The 23,536-nt window shown below is 46.2% G+C and overlaps 1 long non-coding RNA gene across 2 annotated transcripts; it reads right to left on the bottom strand.

The window, feature by feature from the left end:
* Positions 1-376: 376 nt before the first annotated feature.
* LOC147576203 (uncharacterized) lies at positions 377-23,474 on the bottom strand. 2 transcript variants are annotated; one of them, XR_015241887.1, is made up of 4 exons: positions 22,580-23,474; positions 18,487-18,788; positions 3,294-3,463; positions 377-1,464 (listed from the first exon to the last, which is right to left on the bottom strand). It is a non-coding gene; the product is annotated as an uncharacterized LOC147576203 (long non-coding RNA). The 2 variants fall into 2 exon arrangements; XR_015241886.1 differs by having other exon boundaries at positions 18,484-18,788.
* Positions 23,475-23,536: the final 62 nt, after the last annotated feature.

Below are 23,536 nucleotides of genomic sequence, written 5' to 3' on the forward strand. Positions count from 1 at the left end.
GAAAATCACTTCAGCCCCTAGGAGTTCTTAAACAGAAGCTAAATATTGGCCCCGACACGTTCGTCATTGCATGCATATTCACCTTTTTTAAATGGCTCTAAGCCCTTGAAATGTCAGGCTAACAGAATTCAGGAAGTTACACCTGACCTCTACAGGGCCAAAGACTGGGGAAGGGGCGGGGGCAGACCCGGGCTCCAACAGTAAAATTCAGCATCAACACTGACACTCTAGATTACTGCCTCTACTTTCTGTTTACTTCGCAATGAAATCCACAAACCTTCCATTTCTGAACCTTTGCCCGGTTTGGGAAGCTGAGCCATCAAACGGAGCTTTATCTCGTGAGGGTGAACAGGTTTGAATCTAAATATAGCAGTCCTATAGACCTATCAGGATTTATTATCTATTTATGTCCACGTTTGCACTGACATAGTTTTAACAGCCACCGTTTTACCAGAAACCATGCAAACCCAGCTACTGTGGTTTTGACAACGTTGATATTGAAAAGAAATATGTTATTTCTCCAATGTAGCTCTGGAATGAAGTGACCACAAGTGAGTCTGTTTCTTATAAATTTAGAGGTTGTTAAGTGCGACGAGAGGCCTCGGCCAGACCCTTGTTTACTGAAGAAGAAGCGTGCTTCATCGCACGTTGTCAGTGGCAAAGGGTAACCAGAACCTTTGCCCACAGTGCCTTGAACCGTGCCGCTCTGCCCACTCCACCTAGCACAGGACATGCAAAGAAGGCTGCTTCCTGGGGCAGGGAGGGGTTGCACAGCAGGTGTGCTCACGGCTCTGTAAAGGCAGAGGATGGGAGAGTTTGGCTTTCAGCCACGTCCACACCCTACTCCTCACCTGAGCATTAACTGTTCTACCCAGAAGCTCCACTCACCATCCTGCAGCTAGCTCTGCCAACGGGGCAGCCCTAATGTGGTAGGTTGGTTCCCAACAACCATTGGCACCCGACACAATTCTACTCTCCTTCTTGGATGCCCACTTGAGTTGTAGAGGCTAGAAAGCTAAAAACTACATTTCCCAGACTCCTGTGCAACTAGGGTTACTGATGTCACTTAGCCTCAGCCCATCAGATGCAAGTGTGTATGCTTGGGAAGGTGGAAGAAGGTAGAAGTAGTCCTTTTGTCGTCTCTCTCAACGGCTAAGCTTATCCGTGGAGCCATTTAGCTCCCTTGTAGCAGTGTTGGGGTCTCAAGCTCCACGGGTGTCAGGGCATCTGCTTTGCTGGTGTGGATTACAGCAGATATGGGCTGCTTCTGGAGCCGGCGGGAGCAGTGGTGGCCTCCTGCATAGAATGGCTTCTGGATGGCAGGAACCACTGGCTTCCTTTCCATCGAAGAGCCCATATTTCTTTGGCAGTCAGTTCTGCACTCCAGATGTGGGACTCTTTCTTGAATGGACAACCTAGTCTGCTTCTTCAGCATTCTCAACAATGCCGTAAGGCATTGAATACCTTAGGAGAAACATAGCAAACAAACAAACAAACAAAAACCACTTCTTGCTTAAACAACATAAATTGATTCTATTCTCTGTAACTGAAATGTAAACAATACATCAAGAGAGGGGTCTAGACTGGTATGCCCCTCGCTATTGAACACTCACCATGTGCCAGAACTTAAGTTGGCAGCCTGCATAACTCTCTCGTTGAGTCTTCACAAATGGAAAATAAAACTGGAGGTCAAAGGGGTGAATAACCTCCCAAAGTCCACAGCAGCTGGTGCCAGAGGAAGTGAGACGCACCTGATCCCCAGCCTGGTTTCAGGACTGGGATAATCATTGAATGCCCGGAAGCAATGGAGTGTGGGGACGCCGAGCAACATCGCCTGGACCCCTACTCCAACCCTACCACTGATTAGTGAACTACTTAACTTCTTTGTAGCTTGGTTTCCTTACCTATAAGGTGAGGATAAAATGGTCCATAACCTATAGGATTGCTGTAAAGGTTAAATTGGCTAATACACGGAGAATGCAGGTGTGTGGCAAATGTGAGAGAATCATTGGCTGCCATTAAAGATATCCCCCCATCAAAGGGGGCAAGTTGGACTTCAAGAAGTGAGCATAAGCTAGTCCCTTGACCCTTTCCAGACATGCTGATGTTCAGAATAAGATGTCAGACTGACCAGAACTTTGCCAATGTTAATGGATTCCAATATGGGCATCAGAGACAGCTGCAGTGTGACAATAAGACCCCAAACTTGATGTCTCTGGGCCTGGGTGGATGTCACTCCCAGTTCTGTATCTTTCTACTTTGGCGACCTTGACCCTCAGTCCTTTAAAATCTTTGAGCCTTTGCCTCTTTGTTTGTAAAATTTCACATTACTATATAGCTCCTGGGTTGTTCTCAGGTTAAATGGGAAGGAAAGACCTGGCACAGTTTGGTCAGGCTTCTTTTGGTTGAGATGGCAAAGCTCTATTTAACATAAATGAGCAGAAAATGCAATGCCCTGGTTGGTGGATTGTGAGGAGGGTCCATACGCAGAGCACGGGGAAGTACAAAGATAAGGCTAGTGTCTCTTTCTCAGTTTCCCTTCTCTGCCAGGGCTACCACGTCAGCACAACCTCTCTCACTAGAGACTCACTCACAGCTTCGGTGACAGAGAAACACTGGCTTTAATGTTCTGTCCCGCTTAGGGTGGCCAACTGCCTCCCTTTGCTGGGGACAGCAGGGTTTCCCAGGACATGGAAATTTTTGTGCCCCAACTGGGAAAGTCCTGGGCAAACTGGGACAAGTTGGCCACCCTCCTCCATTCCCAAATCCAAAAGTAAGGGACCGGTTGGCCCAGCTCGGGTCAGCAGCCACCCAATATCACCTGACAGAGGCCAACGGTGCAGGTCACGCTAGAACACGTTAGTCCCTGCGACAAGCCATAAGAGTTTGGGGGGCAAGATGTCCCCTAGGATGTTAAGGGAGGGGGGCAACAGACAGAGGATCCTGTAATTATCTACCATGGACCCAGGGTAGGGATTCAATGAAGGGTCCTATATTCTTTCATTCGCCACGCATTACAATAGCCCCATTTAGGAATGTCTCTAAGACAAGACTAAGGAACTCAACAGAATCTTTTGACCCCAGAAAAAAAATACAATGGATTTGCAAATTGCAAAATCCAAAATGCAATAGGTTTACAATGGAAATTCAAAGTCAGAGCATAAGGTAAAAATCACACGGAGTCAAAATAGTCATCCACCTCTAAGCCTTGTGATCTCACTCAGCATGGTGCAGCGCTCCCTTAAGAGAAGCGAGCTGAAATTGGGGCCACCTGAGGAAGAACAGGCTCTTACCAACTGTCCGAAAGTCACTTTGGGACACGGATTTCTTGGATGAAAGGTGGTGGACTAGCCTGCACAACTGAAACAGTCATTTCTCCCTAGTCCACACGTTGCAGGCAAACATGGTGATTTCAGATGCTGGAAGGTGATGAGATGTCCTGAAAAGATTAAGCGTCTAGGACCTGAGAGGGACAAACAGAAGCATTAAACAGCACCCAACCTTCAGAAATCAAAAATCACTAGGTAGATGAAATGGCGCATTTATCCTCCATAAAACAAAGAGATGTTTGCAGTGTTTGTTCGTTTGGGTTTTTTACTCTTTTCATAAAGAACAATCTCCACTGACACTTTTATATTATTCCTCAGAACTGACCACCGCCAATAACCTATACAACACTAGGGACAGCAGAAAGCCCATTTTGCTGGATGAAGGCACATCATTCATTCCCGTCTCCGGCCCTTTGGGCAGCAGCACACCCAGCAGGGATTCAGGACGACAAAGAGGAAGCATAAATAGCGGGATGCAGGTTGGACCAGAAAAGCATCACGGACGATTTTAGTTCCTTTCCTTACGGTAGCTGGGGAACGAGGCAATCCCCCTCAGCTATTTAAAACATGGATGAGCCGCTCTTTTTACAGAGATTGTGAGGGCAGTTTACATCTTGAGTTGGTTTTTGTTCTTCGCTGTTCCTGAACAGGTGAGGGGGTGTCAGCATCCCCAGCTTTGACCTGCTGGCCCTCTCAGAAACCTAGTCTCCACTGAAACCACTCCCCCAAAAGCCTCATCGTCAATGAAGTCTGGTCATCTCCCACGCCCCATGCAGCTTTCTTGAGACCTCCTTGACCCTCTCGAGGTGCTCAGACCACCTTACCTGAGGGGTCTCGGGTAAAGAGGTTACCACCTCTGCTGCCTCTTCCCATCAAACAGCCCACCTGGTCGTTCCACCACTTTCCCTCTCTCCGGCAGCCCCCTGTCACCAGGAGGAAGCTCCGCGGTGTCTGTGGACAGGCCCTCCTACACCAGCCTTCCCAAATCCTTGACCTCTCGTCTTCATCATTTTTCCTCACTCGCATTCCGCCACCGGGTGCCTTCACCACAGAAAGTGCTCCCTCTGATCCCAAATTCAGACCTTCCTCTCTCAGATGGGATGAGGGCTTCTCTTCCCTTCAGCTTTCTCTTTCAATGACTCCCAGCACCCTACTGAAGTGCCCTAGCAGTTCCCATTATCCACTGACCACCCCCCCACACACACACACCTTTCTCCATCGCTCCACCGCCCTCTACACTCAACTTGGGTTTAACACGTTATTCAAACCTTCTCCTACCAACACCCTAAATTCCTTGCCCCTTCTTCCATCTCTGTCACCAGGTGAAACTTAAATGCCAAATCCACCCAACGCTATCTTCTTCCCACGTGCACCCAGGCTACTAAGAGTGTTGGAGCAAATGGCATATCCAGAGTGGTGCCATCATGAAGTCATGCTCGCCAGCACTGTCTGGGCCTCTCACTCTGCCTGGCATCCAACAGTGTCTCCTTGATCACGTCACCCTCCCATCCTGTGCAAGCACGGTTTCAGACTTACGTTCTGCTCAAATTTCCTGTCTACACTCCACGCTCCTCACTCGCAGTGGGTGACGGAGAAACAAGAAGGAGGATGAAAAGCAAGAGGAGAATGTCCTCAGTGCCCACCAAACCCCCTACCCTGCCTGCCTGTCCTTCCCACCTTCCCTCCTCCCGCCCAAGGGGCGCCCCTTCCCCCAAGTTCAAGGCCCCAGGCTCCTCCCCATCTTAAAGACCCCATGCTCTCAGTTCAGCCCACTGCCCAACACCTGCCTGCATCTTCAACCTCTCCTTCGCTAATAACGCTTCCATCAGCATTTAAGCTTCTCAAGCCTCTTATACCTTAGATCGAACAAGCCCTTCCCTAGCCCCGTGTCATGGCCAGCTGCCACCATACCCGTAGCCTCCACGCACGGCCAGATTTCTTGAATGGGAATCCATGTTTCCCAACCCTCATCAGCAGACCATGTGAATCATAGTCATCAAGGAAGTTTAAGTTATATATAGATATAGAGTTAGAGACAGAGACAGAGATAGAGATAGAGATAGAGAGATAGAGATAGAGATATAAAGAAGCCAGATTCTGAAGGCTATATATTATATGATTCCACTTATATGAGATTTCCAGAAAAGGCAAAACTATAGAAACAAAAAGGAGATCAGTGGTTGCCTGGGGCCATGGGTGAGCAGAGATTAACTGTGAATGGGCAAGGAAACTTTTTGGGGGTGACGGAAATGTTCTAAACCTGGTTGTAGTGATGTCTGCACTATACAAATTTACGAATGTTCAGCAAACTCTATACTTAAAATGGTTGAATTCTATGATCTGTAAATTATATCTTAGTCAAGCGCGCGCGTGTGTGTGTGTGCGTGTGTGTGTAATTTTTTCACTCAGAAGGCAGAAGGAAAAGGAACCTCGAAAGCTCAGGTCTGAGGAGACACAGGGGGTTTGCATGGAAAGAAGGTGAGCCCCGCCCTTCATCCTGGATAAAAGATTCCCAAGTGGGTGGAGCAAAATGGGTGAAGGGGACCAAGGGGTACAAACTTCCAGTTAAAAAATAACTAAGTCATGGAGGTGTCACACACAGCATGGGGAATACAGTCAAAAACGTGGCATTAAAACTTTGTATGGTGATGGCTGGTAACTAGACCTACTGAGACAATCATTTCACAATCCATACAAAAGTTGAAGCACTATGTCGTACACCAGAAACTAATACACGATTGTATGTCAATCACACTTCAATTACGAAAAAGAATTCCCAAGTTGGGAGAAAGGGAGAGTCAGAAGCAAAGTAATTCAGATAGTAGCGGGTTCCTAAGAAGGAGTCCCATGTTACCCTCCCTCCACACCCCAAGATTTGAGTGTAGCAGGCAAATGAGAAAATTTAAGAATGATTTCTGGAACCCTGGAGGGGAGGGGCCTATGCCCCCATCCTGGGTGGAGCCCTGAAGAATGTGGCTAAGCTCTAGCAAAAAATGGCTGCACTATGTCTAGGCAGACAGAGTGTCAGCCCCCCAGAAAGTTCCCCTTTCCCTATCGTGGTGTGAGAGCAGCAGAAGTTTCCAGGTGCCCTGAAGGGCCACAGAGAAGCATCACACGTGGAGGGAATGAGGACAATGGACAGTGCAGCAGACATCAGCACGAACAGGTGGCGAGTAAGAGCCTGGCCCCTGCAGCCTCATAACCTTGGTGTCCCATCAGCCTCCAGATTTTCAGACCCAACCCCAGGGAAAGAGGAAAGTTGCCCTGTGTTGGCAGATTCGGTTTCTGCCATTCTGAGGTTCAAACTAGACATCCAATTGAGAATTGAGCAAAATAGAGGAATTCACCTTTGAACTTTGAGTTGTGGCGCCTCTAGGCGGAGAATTGAGTGAGGCAGCACCCGTGGGGTAAGCCAAGAGTAGGAGACTGAAATGAGACAACTGTCCCGGCTCTCCCAAGTGAATTAACCGACGAGGAACTTTGTTTTTCCTAGATTAACACGGAGAAAAAACACAGGAGCCTCTTAAAGCGACAAAGAGAGTCAGTGCTCAGCACTGAGGGTTTTTCCTCCCCCCCACCCCGCCACACCCCAAGTCAGTGCTTCAGCCTTATTGGGTGCCAGAGAATGTGGTGGCCGGAGAGGAGTCCATTATCTGGGAGAGATAAGGCTCAGCCTGAGAAAGTGGAGATAGAAGGAAGCTGGAGACAGCGTGGAGGCAGATGCCTCTACCGTCTGCTCTGGCCTCGGCCACAGCCTTACCCCACCCCGGCGGGATCCAGGGCCCTGGAGGGATCCCCGGGGATCCCGGATCCCCAGGAGGGATCCCAGCCCTCCCCTACAGCCCGTGTGAGGACAGAACGGCATACAGGGCAGAACAAAAAGCGTCCGTCACCAAGGCAGGAGCCCGACCCTCCCACGGCCAACCTCAAACGAAATCCTGAGTCTGAGCAGGTCGACGCGTGGGGTCCCGGTGCAGCAGGAGGAAGCAGGATTAGTTGAGGCAGGAGAGTGGGGCCCTCGACAGTCACGTGACTCTGAGCAAGTCACTTCTCCCTGCCTCCGTTTCCCCTCTGGAAACTGCCGGGGACGGTAGGGAGGGCGGCACAAGGGCGAGCATAGATTCTCAACGCCACTCTCGAGAGCTGAATTCTGATTCCGTTTCAGACCCGTCAAGCCAGGCCCCAGCCTCGTCCACCCACACCTCGAGGAGGAAAGGCTTTGCTAGGGGTCCCCGCCTCGTCCCACGCCGGGGCTGCTGTTTTCTTTGCTCCCTACCCTGCGTTGTCACACAGACACACGGGCAGGGCAAGTCTGAAAATATCTTTTCTCAGAGAATACATTGATTAGGTTTATTTCTCTCTTCTGCGACGCAGACTAAGGGTAAGACACCAGCACCGCGCGTGGAAATGTAACCCAAGCGCTACAAAATCGACTTGTACGGTCCCGGCAGATGCAAACAGTTCCCCAGGCAGATCATTTCCTTCTCCTCTTACGAGGAAGCATCACCCCACAAATGCATACACGCTGGGTCTTGGCAATTCATCAGCGCTACCTTCCCAGCCTGAAGCTGTGGGTCTGTCTCCTGCGTCATCTGCAAAATCAATAAGGAAGCAACAGCTGAGCTCCCAGTCCTTCCTGGGCAAGCAGAGGAGTGTTAGCGAGGCTTATCGCTGGGAAGCTGGAGCCTGGGTGGCAATCCTGAGTCCAGCCACCAACCCCCACGTTAGAGGACCCACTCCCGGACACGTCCTTCTCTGGGTCTTTTTCTTTTTCACGGCGAGCAACTTACTTATTTAACAAACCTGGACTAGTCCGCTTGGAAGTTTCGCTCCAACCACGGTTGGGACATATATATATATATATATATATATATTTTTTTTTTTTTTTTTTTTCTAACTTTCAGACAGCCACTGTAACAAAAATTCACACCAGCACAAGACTCCTCTTTTGGCAAGGCACCATAGCCATTCCATTCCAATCGACTCAGGCTGCTGAACTGGATATTTTGAAATGGTCTAACACCCACTTTATTAACATCAGGGCTAATTTCTTTTGAAGGGAGTTTCAAGCCGCCAGGACTTCGATGCTAGGGTTAATTGGTCTGCTTGCCACTGTTTGTCAGAACTGTCTTTAACGAACGTCTTCAAAGGCCGCTCGGATTCCGGCCCCCGCCTCGTCTGAAATGCCTCAAATGTCTTTATCAATGCCAAAAATGCAGTGAGTGAAAAAGGGCTTTTTACTTAATTATTTCTGAAAACCAAAAAGGGGGATTCTGCGGAGACAGATAATGAGAGTTGACACAGTGAAATTAAAATGCGTGTCCAGGCAAAGAAAGCCAAGGGGGCCGCACCCCTCCCTGGAGCCAGCACATGGGGAGCGCGTCCCGCCTGGGCCCAGGGCACCAGACGGCAGGGACGGGGGGCTTCGTTTCGTCTCTTGGAGCAGATGCCATTCCGAAACCCACGCTGATTGGGCCGCACGGGTTGCCTAGCAACCCGCAGGCCAATGGCATCTGGCTCGAAAATGCCAACATCTGCCCAGCATTTCGAGTCTAATTTTTAATTCGGACACTTAGGTCTGGAGACGGGCAAGAAAGTGTGTCTTTGGAAACTAAACCAACACTGATTTCTTGCTACGATCCCCCCCCCCGCCCCCACCCCACACGCGAGTCATGGTTTATGATGCTGCTTTTCACAACCCCTCCCCCCCCACCCCCCACCCCCGTCGACCTTCCTATTTCCGGTTCCCTTTGGGGGTAGAGGTGAGTAGAAAGGGGGAAGAAAGTGGGGCGGCTCCTAGGTAGCCAGAAGAAGAGGGGGGCAACGTGCCTTCCGTTTTAAACAGAATTAGGAACGCCTCAGCGCAGAAGAGGAAAATAGTTTGGTCTCCATTTTATTGCAAATTACGGTCGTGGATCCACGTCTCCGCCCAAGTCAGGTAAGAAATTAGGATATGTCTCTTGACAACCCCTACCCGACGGTGGGGCCTTGGGGCTACGCAAAGACGTTTGGGACCGCACCTGGGGAGCTCAACACTGTTTTCTTCTCCCCAGGAGAGCTGCCTTACCACCCCAAAATGAAATCAGAGACACCAACTAGCGGAGAAACTGAGACTCCCAATCCCTACTAAGGAGGTCACTTCAGGATCCCTAAACACAGCTCACATGTTGAGGATCTCGGTCTCCACTGCAGGAAACCCGCACATGCCCGGGGTTCTGTTTTTGGCCCTGGCATTCCTTGGCAATTGCAGCCTGCAGTCCCCGCTGACTAAAGTCCCAGCAATCAATATATTTGCATGTTGTTTGGGTAACAATGCAACAGAAACCCCCTGAGGGAAATCAGATTTGGAAGGAATAAGGGCAGCTCCAGAACAACACCTTTCTTTTAAAAATTCCAAATGGCATTGCAAACTGATGCAATCACTCCACCGGCCTCTGCTTGAGTGAGTACGTTAGCCTTCGCTCCTTCCAATATAGAGAGGTCAGATTACCTGCTGGAGAGCAAAGGAAGCCCTAAATCATTGGATGCAGAGGAAAAAAAATAGCCAGGAGACGCTGAGCAAGGAGGGGACCTTCAGATCTCCTTTTAGGGTAGGGTCTCTTTAACTGGACAACTTCTGGAGGGCCTTAACTGGACAGCCTCTGGCAGGAAAAAGAAAAGTGTGCTGGGGGCGTTGATTAAAATAAATAAATAGATAAAACCCCTACGCATTCCCCTCCCCTTTCAGCGTAACACCCCAGCCCCTGGTGAGGTTGTGGCCATTGGTTTTTGCCAAGAGCAGGAGATCTGATTACTGTTATCTCTGCTTGCATAACTACAAATGTTATCATTACTGCTCAACTGATACGGCTCTGTTTTACAAACACAAAGGAAGACTGTATGTACCCTTGCCCTCTCACCAGAAGGGCTGATTTAAAAGAAAAAAAGAGAGAGAAGGAAAAGGAAGGGGGGGGGGGGCGGCTGGGAACCGAGAGAGGCAGACCTGCTGAATGAGCCTTTGAGAAAGAATTATGTGATAGGTTGTGTGTGTGTGTGTGTGTGTGTGTGTGTGTGTGCTTTTTTAAAATGCTGCTTCCAAAGCTAAGAATTGAAAAGTATTCAATGGGCATCATGTCAGAAGCACAATGATTTATTTCGCTGGTTCATTTTCAAACATGAGCTTTCCCCTTATTCCCTGAAATGTGTTTTGGGCCCGAATCTTCAAAATGGGAGGAACAGAGGTTATGCAGAGAGCCCCGGGTCTGATTCAAGATAAACAAGGATCCGATTATGAATATGACAGTGGCATATCCCTGGCCTCCAAAGGGCCTCGTCTGCTTGCCCAGACTGCAGTCGCTTCTCTGTCCAAAACTGTGGGGGCGAGAAGCAGGGTCCCCTCTGGCTAACCCCCGCACCCCGCCCCACAACAGGAGCTGTGGGTTATAAGCCCTCCCAGTTCGACCACACCTATGCTGCCTGAAGCAGTCCTCCTGGTCGAGCTCCTCTAAGCCAGAGTTTACACGCGCGCGCGCACACACACACACACAGCTCTAACTTCAGTTTTTATAGTCAGGAGTACAGGAAATACGACTTCTTTATTTTCCTGGTGCCATCCCACAAAGTTGAAGCCTTGTCACCATTAATTCCCACTCTTCCTCCAGGATCACATCAAAGTTCCTGGAAGCTCACCCAGGCCTGGGTATAGGAGGCAGGCCAGGGAGGAGGGGGGGATCTGATGTGCAAGGGGGCCATCTCTGCAGACCACAGCTCCCAGTAAGACGGCCTTTGGCTGGCCCCCATCCGCACCACTCTTGGCCAGCCATACTGGGCTGCAGAGACGCAAAGGGAAACAAAACTGTGCGGGCCCTCCCTTGTTCGGCTCCTCCTAGAACCCTGTGCCTCATTTTTTTAGCATGTTTTTTTTTTTAATTGTGATCTAATTTGCATACCATAAAATCCACCCGTTGAAAGGATAGGATTCAGTGGGTTGGGGTTATATTTGCAAAGTTGTGCAACCATCACCACTATTGAATTCCAGAACATTTCATCATCACCTCCAAAAGAAACCCCGTCTATACCTAATTTTGAACTCATCCTTTTGCATTCTGTGTTCTAAAGAGGGTCCCAAATGGCTTAAGCCTCAATCGTCGTACAAATTAAACCCACCCCTAGATCGGAAACCTGCAAAGCAGCCTCAGGCCAGCCTCCTGCGGGCAGCAATCTCTACTCCAGAACCAGATCCACCGCGTGAGGCGGGACAGAGAACTCAGATGCCCCCACCTGCCCTCGCTTAGAAAGCAGAGGTTTCCAGGGTTTGCCACACCTTCCCCGGGGCCTTGGGAGGCTGGAGTCCCCTTCTGAAGGACCCACCTGAGGCCAAACTCTCTTTTCTTCCCTGGGGGCTCTTCCCAGTCCTGAGAACCCTGGGCCCCATCTGCTCACCTATTTCTTCTCTTAAACTCGAAAGGCAAGAATTTGCTTCTTTTGTTCTCTGAATTGTGTCTCCCTTCCCCCAAGGCTGGGAAGAGAAAGCAGTAACTGCCTCACCAAAGGTCACAAAATAACGCAAAGCAGTGGTTACCAGAACCCACCAGGGTTCATTCATCCAACAACTGGCCTGATGCACAGGAAACACACAGCCCTGGTCTTTAAGAGCTTGAAGGTCACTGCCCCGACACTTCTCAGAGGAGTGCCAAGGGTGAGGCCAAGTGGCCTGACAGCGGGGACCTTCCTTGAGCATGGTGCCATCTCCCCAGATAAAGAGGTGGCTTTATTATCTCCCTTTAAAATTGGGGGAGGTGGGTGACTGAAGGCCTGGGACCCTGTCTCCTTGCCACCACAATCTGAGGACAGTGGGGCCAAGGGCCGTGCCTGCGAGCTCCGAGCCCTACTTGGGGCATCAGGGCCCTGGGTCCTGGCCTACCAGGAAAATCATTCATTCGGGGTTATTTATTCACTTATCTCACTTTCTCAGTTTACTGTCTAGAAGTCAACAAGCTTTGGCGCTAACCCTTTGTGAGATCTCCTCTCCCTTCAGGGATACACCTGATTTATGTTTTTATTTCATTTTATCTGATTTTAAAGACTGAGAAATTGGGGCACCTGAGTGGCTCAGTTGGTTAAGCGTCCGACTCTTGGTTTCGGCTCAGGTCATGATCTCGTGGTTTGTGGGTTCAAGCCCCGCGTCGGGCTCTGTGCTGACAGTACGGAGGCTGCTTGGGATTCTCTGTCTCCCTCTCTCTCTGCCCGTCCCCTGCTCTTTCTCTCTCTCTCTCTCTCTCTCTCTCTCCCTGAAAATAAATAAATAAACATTTAAAAAAGGACTGAGAAATTAATTAGGGCACAAAAGAGCTCAGAACCCCCCCTAGGGTGGCCTAGGCCAGACACTCAAGAATCACCACTTGCTCCCCTGGGAGAAGACTGGAGAAATAATGGCACCAGTCCAGGTGGAGGAGCCCACGACCAGCGCCCTCTCTGCCAGGAAGGGCAGCCCCGAGGTTGGCGCCATTATAAAGTGTCCAGATAATGGTGACGATGCCCACAGTGGCCATAGTGACAGCAGCAACTTCGCTGTGCTTGCCGTGCGAGCACAGTTCTGAGCTATCTCATGCAGAGCTCTGTTTACTCTCAGCACCATTCAACTATGAGAGAGGAACTGTTACTATCCTTATTTTGCAGATAAGGAAAAAACACCACAGAGAGATTAAAAGTTTGAGCAGTGATTTTATACTGCCTGCCTCGAGAGCCTGTTCTTAACTGCTGCTCTGTGCTTCCTCAAGCAGGGAAAGCCAAGAACGAGCCGCCCTCTGGTTCCAGGGCACAGAGATGCCCTCCTCAGCCTGGACTGAACAATGAAGTGAATTGGGGCCTCCCTCAGGTCATGACTGAACTTTTACTGCTTTGTTTGCGGTAGGAAACTGAGGGTATCTGACTTCAAAAGCAACAATCTCAATTTTCTAGAGGGGGAAGATGAATCCCTACCTCACACCATATAAGCAAATAAATTCCAGCTATACCAAAGAGTAAACAATATATTGAAATCATAAAAATACCAGGAAAAGACCATAAAATAATATTACAATATCAGAATAAGGGACACTATTATAAATAGTCACTTAGCTCAAAAATCTTAAAAAGGAAGAGGGAAGCACTTTCTCTGGAGGAGAAACGCAACATCATTAATAAAGCTAAAAAGCAAGTGATGAGCATATTACAGACATTAGCCTCCTTTGCTTTGTAAGTATCTCTTACAAAACAAAGACCAATAATCCAACAGGAAAAAAAAGGCAAAGGGTATGAAAAGTTCATAGCAAAGAAATTACAAAATATATTAAACAGTGTACAACCTTGCTCATAATAAGAACATTCCAAATTAAAACTACCCATCTGGTTGGCAAAGATCTACAAAGATTAGCAAGGATGTAGGGAAACATATCCTCGCCCAGTGCTGGAAGGCATCCACTCAGCCTCTAGGGACAAGCAATAAGGCAACAAACCTTTGATCCTACAATTCCACTTTTAGGAATTTAGCCTATAAATATGCCCACGTATGTAGGAAGTGATTATATACAAGAATGTTTATTGTATTATTGTTTTTAGTGGTAAAAGATTGGAAGTAACCCAAATATCTGAGGAGAAGCCTAGTTAATTGAACTACGGAGCAGATTGCTGTGTAGATATTTTAAAGGATGCAAGAGAATGAAAGTGGGATCCTTACCTCACACTGTATACAAAAAATTATCTCAAAATGGATCAAAGGCCTAAATGTAAGAGCTAACATGATCTCTTAAAAGAAAACATAGGAGCCAATTTTCATGAGCTTGGATTTGGTGATGGATTCTTAGTTGTGGCACTGAAAGCCCAAATGACAATGATAACAAAACTAGATCAATTGGACTTCACCAAAGTTAAAAGTTTTTCTGTATCAAAGGGCATTATCAAGAAAGTGAAAAGACAGCCCACAGAATGGGAGAAAATTTTTGCAAGTCCTCTATCTGATAAGAGAGCAGTATGCAGAATATATAGAAGAACACAACTCAACAACAACAAAAACAACAACCCGATGAAAAACATGGGCAAGAATCTGAAGACGTTTCTTCCAAGAAACACGGATGGCCAATAAGCACACAAAAAGATACTCTCAGCATCATTAATCATTAGGAAAATGCAAATCAAAGCCACAAGAATCCACGTCACATCCCTACTAGGATGGCTATAATAACAATAATAATTTAAAAATGGAAAAAAGTGTTTAGCAAGGACGTGGAACATTTGGAACCCTCATACATTGCTAGTGGAAATGTGAAATCATACAACTGCTTTGGAAAACAGTGTGATGGTTTCTCAAAAAGTAAAACATAGAATTATTATACAACTCAGCAATTCCACTCCTAGGTACATACCCAAGAGAGTTGAAAATGGGTGTTCAAATGAACTTTTGTACCTGAGTGTCCATAACGGCATTATTCATACTAGCCAAAAAAGTGAAAACAACCCAATGCCGATCAGTAGGTGAATGGAGAAACCAAATGTGCTCTGTCCATACAATGGCATAGGATTCGGTATTAAATGGGAATGGAGTTCTGATACCTGTTACAACGCAGGTGAAGCTTGAAAACATTATGCAACTGAAGAAGCCAGACACAAAGGACCAGCTGGTGTATGATGTCATGTATATGAAATGGCCGAAACAGATCCATGGAGAAGGAAGGAAGATCAAGGGTCGTTGGGCACTGGGAAGGGCAGGGCTGGGTAGTGACCCCTTAATGGTTATGGAGTTTCACTCTGAGGTGGTGAAAACGTTCTGGAATTAGATGGTGGTGATGGTTGCAGAGCCCTGTGAATGTGCCAGTCGCCACTGAATTGTACATTGTTAGGTGGTTAAAGCAGTAAATTTTATGTTACGTAAATTTTACATCAACTAACACAAGGATGAGGAAGTCTTCTGTGTATCAATGGAAATAATCCCTGGGGCGCCCGGGTGGCTCAGTCAGTTGCGTGTCTGACTCTTGATTTTGGCTCGGGTCAAGATCCCAGGGTTGTGGGATAGAACCCGTGTTGGGCTCTGCACCAAGCATGGAGCCTGCTTAAGATTCTCCCTCTGCCCCTCTCCTCCACTTGTGTGCTCTCTCTCTCTCTCTGGAAGGAGGGAAGGAAGGAAGGAAGGAAGGAAGGAAGGAAGGAAGGAAGGAAGGAAAGAAGGAAGGAAAAGGAAAGAGAAGAAAAGAAAAGAAAGAGAAGGGAAGGAGGGGAGGGGAGGGAACAAAAAGTCCCTAAGATACGTTTTTAAGGAAAAAGAAAAAGACCAGTAGACTACTATGGAACTGTGGCTATACATGGTATCATAGGTTTTCTCTTAAATGCATTAATTGACCAAAATTGTACTTGTGTTTGTTTGTTTGGGTTTTTGGTGGGTTTTTTGTTTGTTTTTGTTTTTGTTTTAACTAGGCTGTACACTACGCCAAGCATGGGGCTTGAACTCACTACCCCTAGACCAAGAGTCGCTTCCTCTACCAACTGAGCCAGCCAGGTGCTCCTAACTGAACAAGTTTTACTAAAACTTACTTCCCCAGGACTAGCAGCAGAGAAACAGACCCACACCCCGACCATCTCCAGGCTGGAGGGAGAAACACACCCTCCCACAAGGGCAGCGTAGCCGCTCCTGGAGGCCTTGCCAAGGCCGGCCGGCCATGTTTACCCAGGGTGCCCAATCTGTCAGGCTGCCACTGCTCCCCCACACTCGTGCTGGGCTGCAGCCGGCAGCCCCTGGCTGGGGCTCACACCCTCCGATGCAGCTGCAGAGAACCCATCATAAGCAGCCGAGCGGGGGGGGGACCTGGCAAGCGGACCAACGTGGAGCCTCGTTGTGTACGTTTTCTTTCTCCGCAACCAAAGCCGACCACCAGCCAACCAGTCTGATCTGGTGTGGTCGTTTCAGCCCAGGACAGGTGCACAGGCAGCCTGTAACGGACCGCATATTGGTACCAGCCCCCAAGTTCATATGTCGAAGCCCTCATCCACAATGGGATGATTTTAGGATGTGGGGCCTTTGGGAGGCGATTAGGTTTAGATGAGGTCATGAGGACGGGGGCCCACGAAGAGATTAGTGTCCTTATAAAGAGGAAATTCCTAGAGCTGCTCTCTCCACCATGTGAGGGCACAGCCAGAAGACGCCGCAGGAAGCAGGCCCACGCTAGATACAGAATCTGCCATCCCCTTGTTCTTGGACTGCTACATTCCAGCTCAGGGACAAACAAATGCAGTTTAAGCCACCCAGTCTATGGTATTTTGCGCATCAGCCTGAACGGACCAAGACAATCTCTAAGAGTGGCCCAGAGGGAGAGCAAAATGTGCAAAGCTCTACCTGCCCGGCAGGGGTGTGGAGTCAGCATGATGTGGGAGCCCCAGCCCCTGCCCTGCCTTCCAGGGCGCCCCTCTGGTGTGAGCGGCCCTCCAGGCCAGGTGCCGTCTTCATGTCAAAAGTTAAGCATTTTTCGTAGAGCGTGGCCCAAAGCGCAAGCCAACGACGTCGCCTGGTGCTCGGCTGCAAAAGAAGAAATTTAATCCGTCCCGACACTGGAAGAAGAACTGGCTGGAGAGAACTCTTTGAGAGACAGCACAGTAGTTAGTATATTTTATGGGCACCTTCAGGGATTTTCAAGGATAGTTTTGACCATACGTGATCCTCGCCTCACGGGATGGCTTTTGAATCTAACCCCTGAGTCAGATGGGACTCCATTGTAATAAGAACAGAGTACAACCAACTTCTAGAAGATGAGAAATGGGAGCATTTATTTGCTTCCCAAAGTTTCCCCTACCACCTCTCACCACCTCCTTCTAAAAGTAGGTACAGATCGCATTCGTTATGGAAGGACAAGCCTGCCTGGGTTCAAAGCTTACCATGTTCCTGCTGATCTGTACACAAATCTCACCCGAATGACAATACTTATGGAAGGTAAGAAATCTTGTCCTCGTTTTATTAGTGGAGAAAAGACTCCGAAAGGCTAAGCAATTACCTGAAGGTAAATAGAAGAGTCAGTGATGGTCCCCAATCTGCGCGGTCCAAAACCCTTATTCTCCTTGATCCCTTCGCCTTCTTATCCTGGTCAAATCACACTGGTTATCTCACCCGCCTGCTTTCTCCCCCTACACTAATTTACTTCACGATGCAACTTCACAACTCCTGCAGTTTACATGCAACTTCGCTCCTTCTACTCAGGCAACTTCCTTGTCTGCAAATGCTCACTGGGGAGATCTTAAGACCAACCTTACCCAGAAACTCGTTACCACACATACCCAAGCCAACCTGCTGGGTCCCTGAAACTATGCTACTGCATCATGGATCACTCTCTCCAGCAGCTTCTAAGCCGTTCCACTAACATCTCTCGTCTCTTTTTAACTCCCATGGTACTCCAAACACCGCTCTCTTCCAAGACTACCTGCGGCTCTTACTATTTTCCTGTCATTGATTTCGTGCTGGGGTTTCTAACTACCCAATACAGATCCCATGCTTTCATTTCTTTTCTTTTTTTTTTTTTTTTTTTTTTTGTCCTTGGAATCTGAAACATCTCCCAATTTACCACCATCTGCTACCTTAATTAATAGGCTGTTTACCTCCCCGGTAAGACCTCGTAGCGATCCTCTTGGACTCCATCCCTAACTTTGCGCACATCGTAGGCTCTCATTAGTCTTGGTTTATAATCCAGCTTTCAATCTATTTGACAGCTCTCATCTCCAAGCCAATTTGAATTCCACTTTTCTCATAAGATTTCATAAGGCACAAATACGCTTTTTTGAACCTGGAACAAATTACATCTAGTACATTCCCTCTGTCCACTCCTTTTATAATTGGAAGAAAGAAGAAGAAAAAAAAAGAACATCAGTCTGGTGCGTTTGCTACAAAGTCACTGGTTCTTTCTGTTCATTGAAGTCTCAGGTTTGCATGACTATCTCTAGGGAGTTCCCTCTGTCACATAGCACGATGTGGTGTCTTCCTCCAGCCCCTCTCTGCCCCGGCACACGCATTAGCAGATCTGAATCACGCACAATGCAGTTGTGCCCAAATGCATAACGAAGGAGAGAAATCAATAAAGCAGACAGTTTTATAACCCGAACAGCCAACATCACTTACAGCCGGAGGTGACTGGTGAGTTCTTCAGTGTAGAAAACAACTTACCACTTGATTTTTTTGTTGTTGTCACATGAAATGGTCATTGTTGCATCAAATGCAATCGGTCGTCCTCTGTTCTTTCTTCACGGGTCCCGTGCAAAGAGGTGGAGGGGGCAGGAAGGAAGGTTGGCATTTCTTAAGCTCTTCCTGTGTATCAAGTCCTGAGCGAGGGGTTGGCTTCCTACGCTTGATCTCGGTGATGTTTTCAATGTAGCTTCATCGGCATCACCCGAAGATATTGGTAAAGAGGTGGCTTCCAGACTCGCTCCCAGATTTTCTCAGTCAGTAGCTCTGGGCTGAGGCCCAGGAATCTGTTTTTCAAAAGTGAAAAGCTTTCCTGATTACAAAGTGAACTGGGGAAGCACCGAATTCTCAAAGCGGCCCAGAAATGTCCATTTCAACCTTTATTGTCAGTCATTTGTTGGATGAGGAGGCTAACATGCAGAGAGCTTAAATCATTTGCCCGGCATCAGAGAGGAGGGACGTGAAAGCCCAACATCAAAGATGAGTCCATAGGACTCTGGGACGCATCTTCGCTCCGTGATTCCATACAGCCTCCATTTTGATGGGAAATTTAATTCTTTGTTGTAATAGGAGATACTACAGCCTCATTTTTATGAAAGTGAATATTCAGCACTGCCAAAGACATGTCGTGGACACTAAAGTGCATAGCTGCATTATTCACAATAGCCAAAATGCAAAATCACCCAAGTGGTTGGAATGGATGGAAGATGAATGGGATGATCGGGAGATGAATGGAATATATATATATATATTTTTTTGTAATATTATATTTATAATACAAGATAATATATTTTATATTATTATACTAATTATATTTTATATCATATACATAATATTATATATATTATTTATAATACAAGATAATATATTTTATATTATATTGTTTTATATTTTATATCATATAATATTGTATGTATTATTTATAATATAAGATCATATATTTTATATTATTATTATATTGTTTTATATTTTATATCATATATAATATTACATGTATTATTTATAATACAAGATCATATATTTTATATTATTATATTGTTTTATATTTTATATCATATAATATGTATTATTTATAATACAAAATAATATATTTTATATTATTATATTGTTTTATATTTTATATCATATAATATATGTATTATTTATAATACAAGATCATATATTTTATATTATTATATTGTTGTATATTTTATATCATATATATTATATGTATTATTTATAATGCAAAATAATATATTTTATATTATTATATTGTTTTATATTTTATATCATTTATATAATATTATATGTATTATTTATAATGCAAAATAATATATTTTACATTATTATTATATTGTTTTATATTTTATATCATATATAATATATGTATTGTTTATAATACAAAATAATATATTGTATATTATTATATTGTTTTATATTTTATATCATATATATAATGTATATATAATTCCTCCATAAAAATGAATAAAATTCTGATATATGTTACAACATGGATGAACCTTGAAAACTTATGCTAAGGGAAATAAGTCAGACACAAAAGTTCCAATATCCTATGATTCTGCTCCTATGAAGTGCCCAGAATAGGCAGATTCATAGAGACAGAAAGAGACTAGAGGTTAGCGGGGACAGGGAGAGTTACTGCTTAATGGGCAGAGTTTCTGTTTAGAGTCGCGAATGGTGGTGATGGTTACGCAACATTGTGAATGTACTTCATGCTCCTGAATTTCACACTTAAAAATGGTTAAAATGGTAAAATTTGTGTTCTGTGTGTCTTACCACAATAAAAAAGCAGAGCCTGCTTCGGATTCTGTGTCTCCCTCTCTCTCTGCCCCTCCCCTGCTTGCCCTCTGTCTGTCTCCCTGAAATAAACAAACATTAAAAAAAATTAAAAACAAGAAGAGTGGGGCTATGAAGTAAGCCTCAGAGACTTTCTTCCAGTCGCCCCTAAAGTTGAATGAAAACCGTATTTCTGGTTAATTGAGATCTCCATTTGATCATCGCGTCACTGTATGTTACTCTTAGTGCATTTTTCCTGAGACGAAGAAAGGGAGGGAGCATTTTGGTGGGCAGGGGATAAAGTTAGCCTGTTCCTGAGACCCTGCAGCTGCTTGGCCCCAGGGATCTCCCCTTCGGTTCTTGGGGTTGCCCCCCCCTTTTAATAGGGTCCATTTTTCGAGGAAATGTATGGCCCTTGCCACACAAGGATTCCTGCCGACCATGGCACACATTTTTTTAAATATTTATTTTTGAGAGAAAGAGACAGAGCATGAGTGGGAGAGGAGCAGAGAGAGAGGGAGACACAGAATCCGAAGCAGGCTCCAGGCTCTGAGCTGTCAGCACAGAGCCGACGCAGGGCTCGAACTCATGAGCTGTGAGATCGTGACCTGAGCTGAAATCAGACGGCCAACCCACTGAGCCACCTAGGTGCCCCAGAAGTCAGTTAAACATTTAACTCTTTTTAAAAAATTTTTTAAAAATGTTTATTTTTGAGAGAGAGACAGAGCATGAGCAGGGGAGGGGCAGAGAGAGAAGGAGATAGAATCTGAAGCCGGCTCCAGGCTCTGAGCTGTCAGCACAGAGCCTGACATGGGGCTTGAACTCACACAGCATGAGATCATGACCTGAGCCGAAGTCGGATGCTTCCCAACTGAGCCACCCAGGTGCCCCTGCACACGTTTGATTAAATGATTGTTAAAAACTTCTGTGTAAAAAAAAAAAAAAAAAAAATTTAGCTTGAGATATAATTGACAAATAAAAATTATATACATTTATTTATATATATATTTAAGATGTACAACTTGATGTTTGATATATATATATATATATACACATTGTGAAATGGTCACCACAATCAAGCTAATTAAAATATTCATCACCTTACACGGTTACCTTTGTGTGTGGGCACGTGTGTGGTGAGAACACTTAGGATCTCCCCTCTTCGAAAATGCAAATTTTTAAAAACATATTATTGACTATGGTCACTGTGATCTGCATTAGATCCCCGCAACTTACGCGTCTCGCGCAACTAAAAGTTTGTGCGCTTTGAACGACGTCTCCCCATTATCCCCACTGCACAGCCCATGGCAACCGCCATTTAGCTCTGTGTTTTCTGTGAGTTTGACTATCTTGGATTCCACTTATGAGTGAAGTCATGTAACAATTGTTCTGTATTTGGCTGATGTCACTTAGCATAATGTCCTCCAGATTCATCCATGTTGTCACAAATGGCAAGATTTCCTTTTATTTTTTTAACAGGTAGTGGTTTTTTTTAATGTTTTTATTTTTATTTTTGAGAGGGAGAGAGAGAGACAAAGAGAGAGAGAGACAGAGTGTGAGTAGGGGAGGGGCAGAGAGAGAAGGAGTCACAGAATCTGAAGCAGGCTCCAGGCTCTGAGCTGTCAGCACAGAGCCCGATGCGGGGCTTGAACCCACGAACTGTGAGATCATGACCTGAGCTGAAGTCAGACGCTTAACTGACTGAGCCACCCAGGCGCCTTAAGATTTCCTTTTATAAGGCTGAATAATATTCCTGTGTGTGTGTGTGTGTGTGTGTGTGTGTGTGTGTACCACATTTTCTTTATCCACTTGTCAACAGACATTTAGAAAATTAAAAACATATTTAAACCCTCTGATCCCGGGAAAAGGCATTCCATGCCAATTTATTTATTTTATTTTATTTTATTTTATTTTCAACGTTTATTTATTTTTGGGACAGAGAGAGACAGAGCATGAACGGGGGAGGGGCAGAGAGAGAGGGAGACACAGAATCGGAAACAGGCTCCAGGCTCTGAGCCATCAGCCCAGAGCCCGACGCGGGGCTCGAACTCACGGACCGCGAGATCGTGACCTGGCTGAAGTCAGACGCTTAACCGACTGCGCCCCCCACGCGCCCCCCATGCCAATTTAAACCAAATGCAAAGTTTTCCTTTGTGAAGTATCTCATCTGAGATACAGAGTGCCCAGCACGGATGATGCTAAGACCCCTTTTACAGCTCTGGAGCCTTCTCATTCAAAGACAAGATGAGAACAGGAGATAGAGAAGGGAGGATTAGGGGATCATTCAAAGTAGTTAACTTACTTTTTAAATTCAATTTGAGGAGTTATTTAAGGGCGTGTTCTTCTTATTTGGGTTTTTCTAGACAATTCGTACCTCCAAGCAAAATGTGACCGCATCCTCCAGATCAAAGCTCCTGCAAAAGGAGGCCCGATAAAGAAGATTCTAGGTACATGGCAGATACGGCTTGCGTGCTTCTGCAATATGTTCTTTCTGAGGAAGCCAGCCAGCAAGCATCTGCGTGCAGGCCCAGCACTTAGTCTTTGCAGAGGGAGTTCAGGGTGGAGAAGAAATGCAGTGATAGCGGGTCCCCATTTATCCCGGGGCCGTGCGTCCGTTTGATCGCAGCGAATGTTGCGGTGAGGGACATCCATCCCGGGTGGAACGTGCGCAGGCCGATTTAACACCACACCGAAGCAAGACATCGTTAATCTAGGCCCGCAAGGGAGTCAACATTAGATCTCCCGAGAGCCCAGAAGAGAAGAAGGCTCAAAGCAAGGCGTTCTAAAGCAGCAGCAGGAATAGCGTGGGCTTTAAGTAAACTGCGGGTTTTGTTGGAAATATGTTTGGTCCTCTTTTAATAGTTAACCTGACCCCAGCTCAGGAATCCAAGATACTGAGTAGTCTATTGTGCACCTGGACCAAACTTTCAAAACCTTAATTACTTATAATCTTGGTTTCAGTAATAATCTCAGTAATGCTGGTCTAACCTTCCTCTTTCACTGTTCCCAGATGCTCCACACCAGCATCTATCTTATCTCCAGCAGGACACTTCTGTTTTTTTTATTTTTTTTTATGACTTCAAAACATAGCTTGAAAATGTCTCCATTTTATCTCGGAGCAGAAGCAGTGTCATTTGCCAGCCCAAATGTTCTCAGTAACAGTTTCCCTGCTCACTCGGGGGCCACGGCTGCTTCTTTCAGCCCGGCCAGCCTCCTGCTGAGACAGAAATACAACTCATTTAGGTCAATGATTAAATTG

This window comes from Puma concolor, chromosome D2 (assembly GCF_028749965.1).
Source record: "Puma concolor isolate L17-30 chromosome D2, mPumCon1.1.hap2, whole genome shotgun sequence".
Classification (NCBI taxonomy): domain Eukaryota; kingdom Metazoa; phylum Chordata; class Mammalia; order Carnivora; family Felidae; genus Puma; species Puma concolor.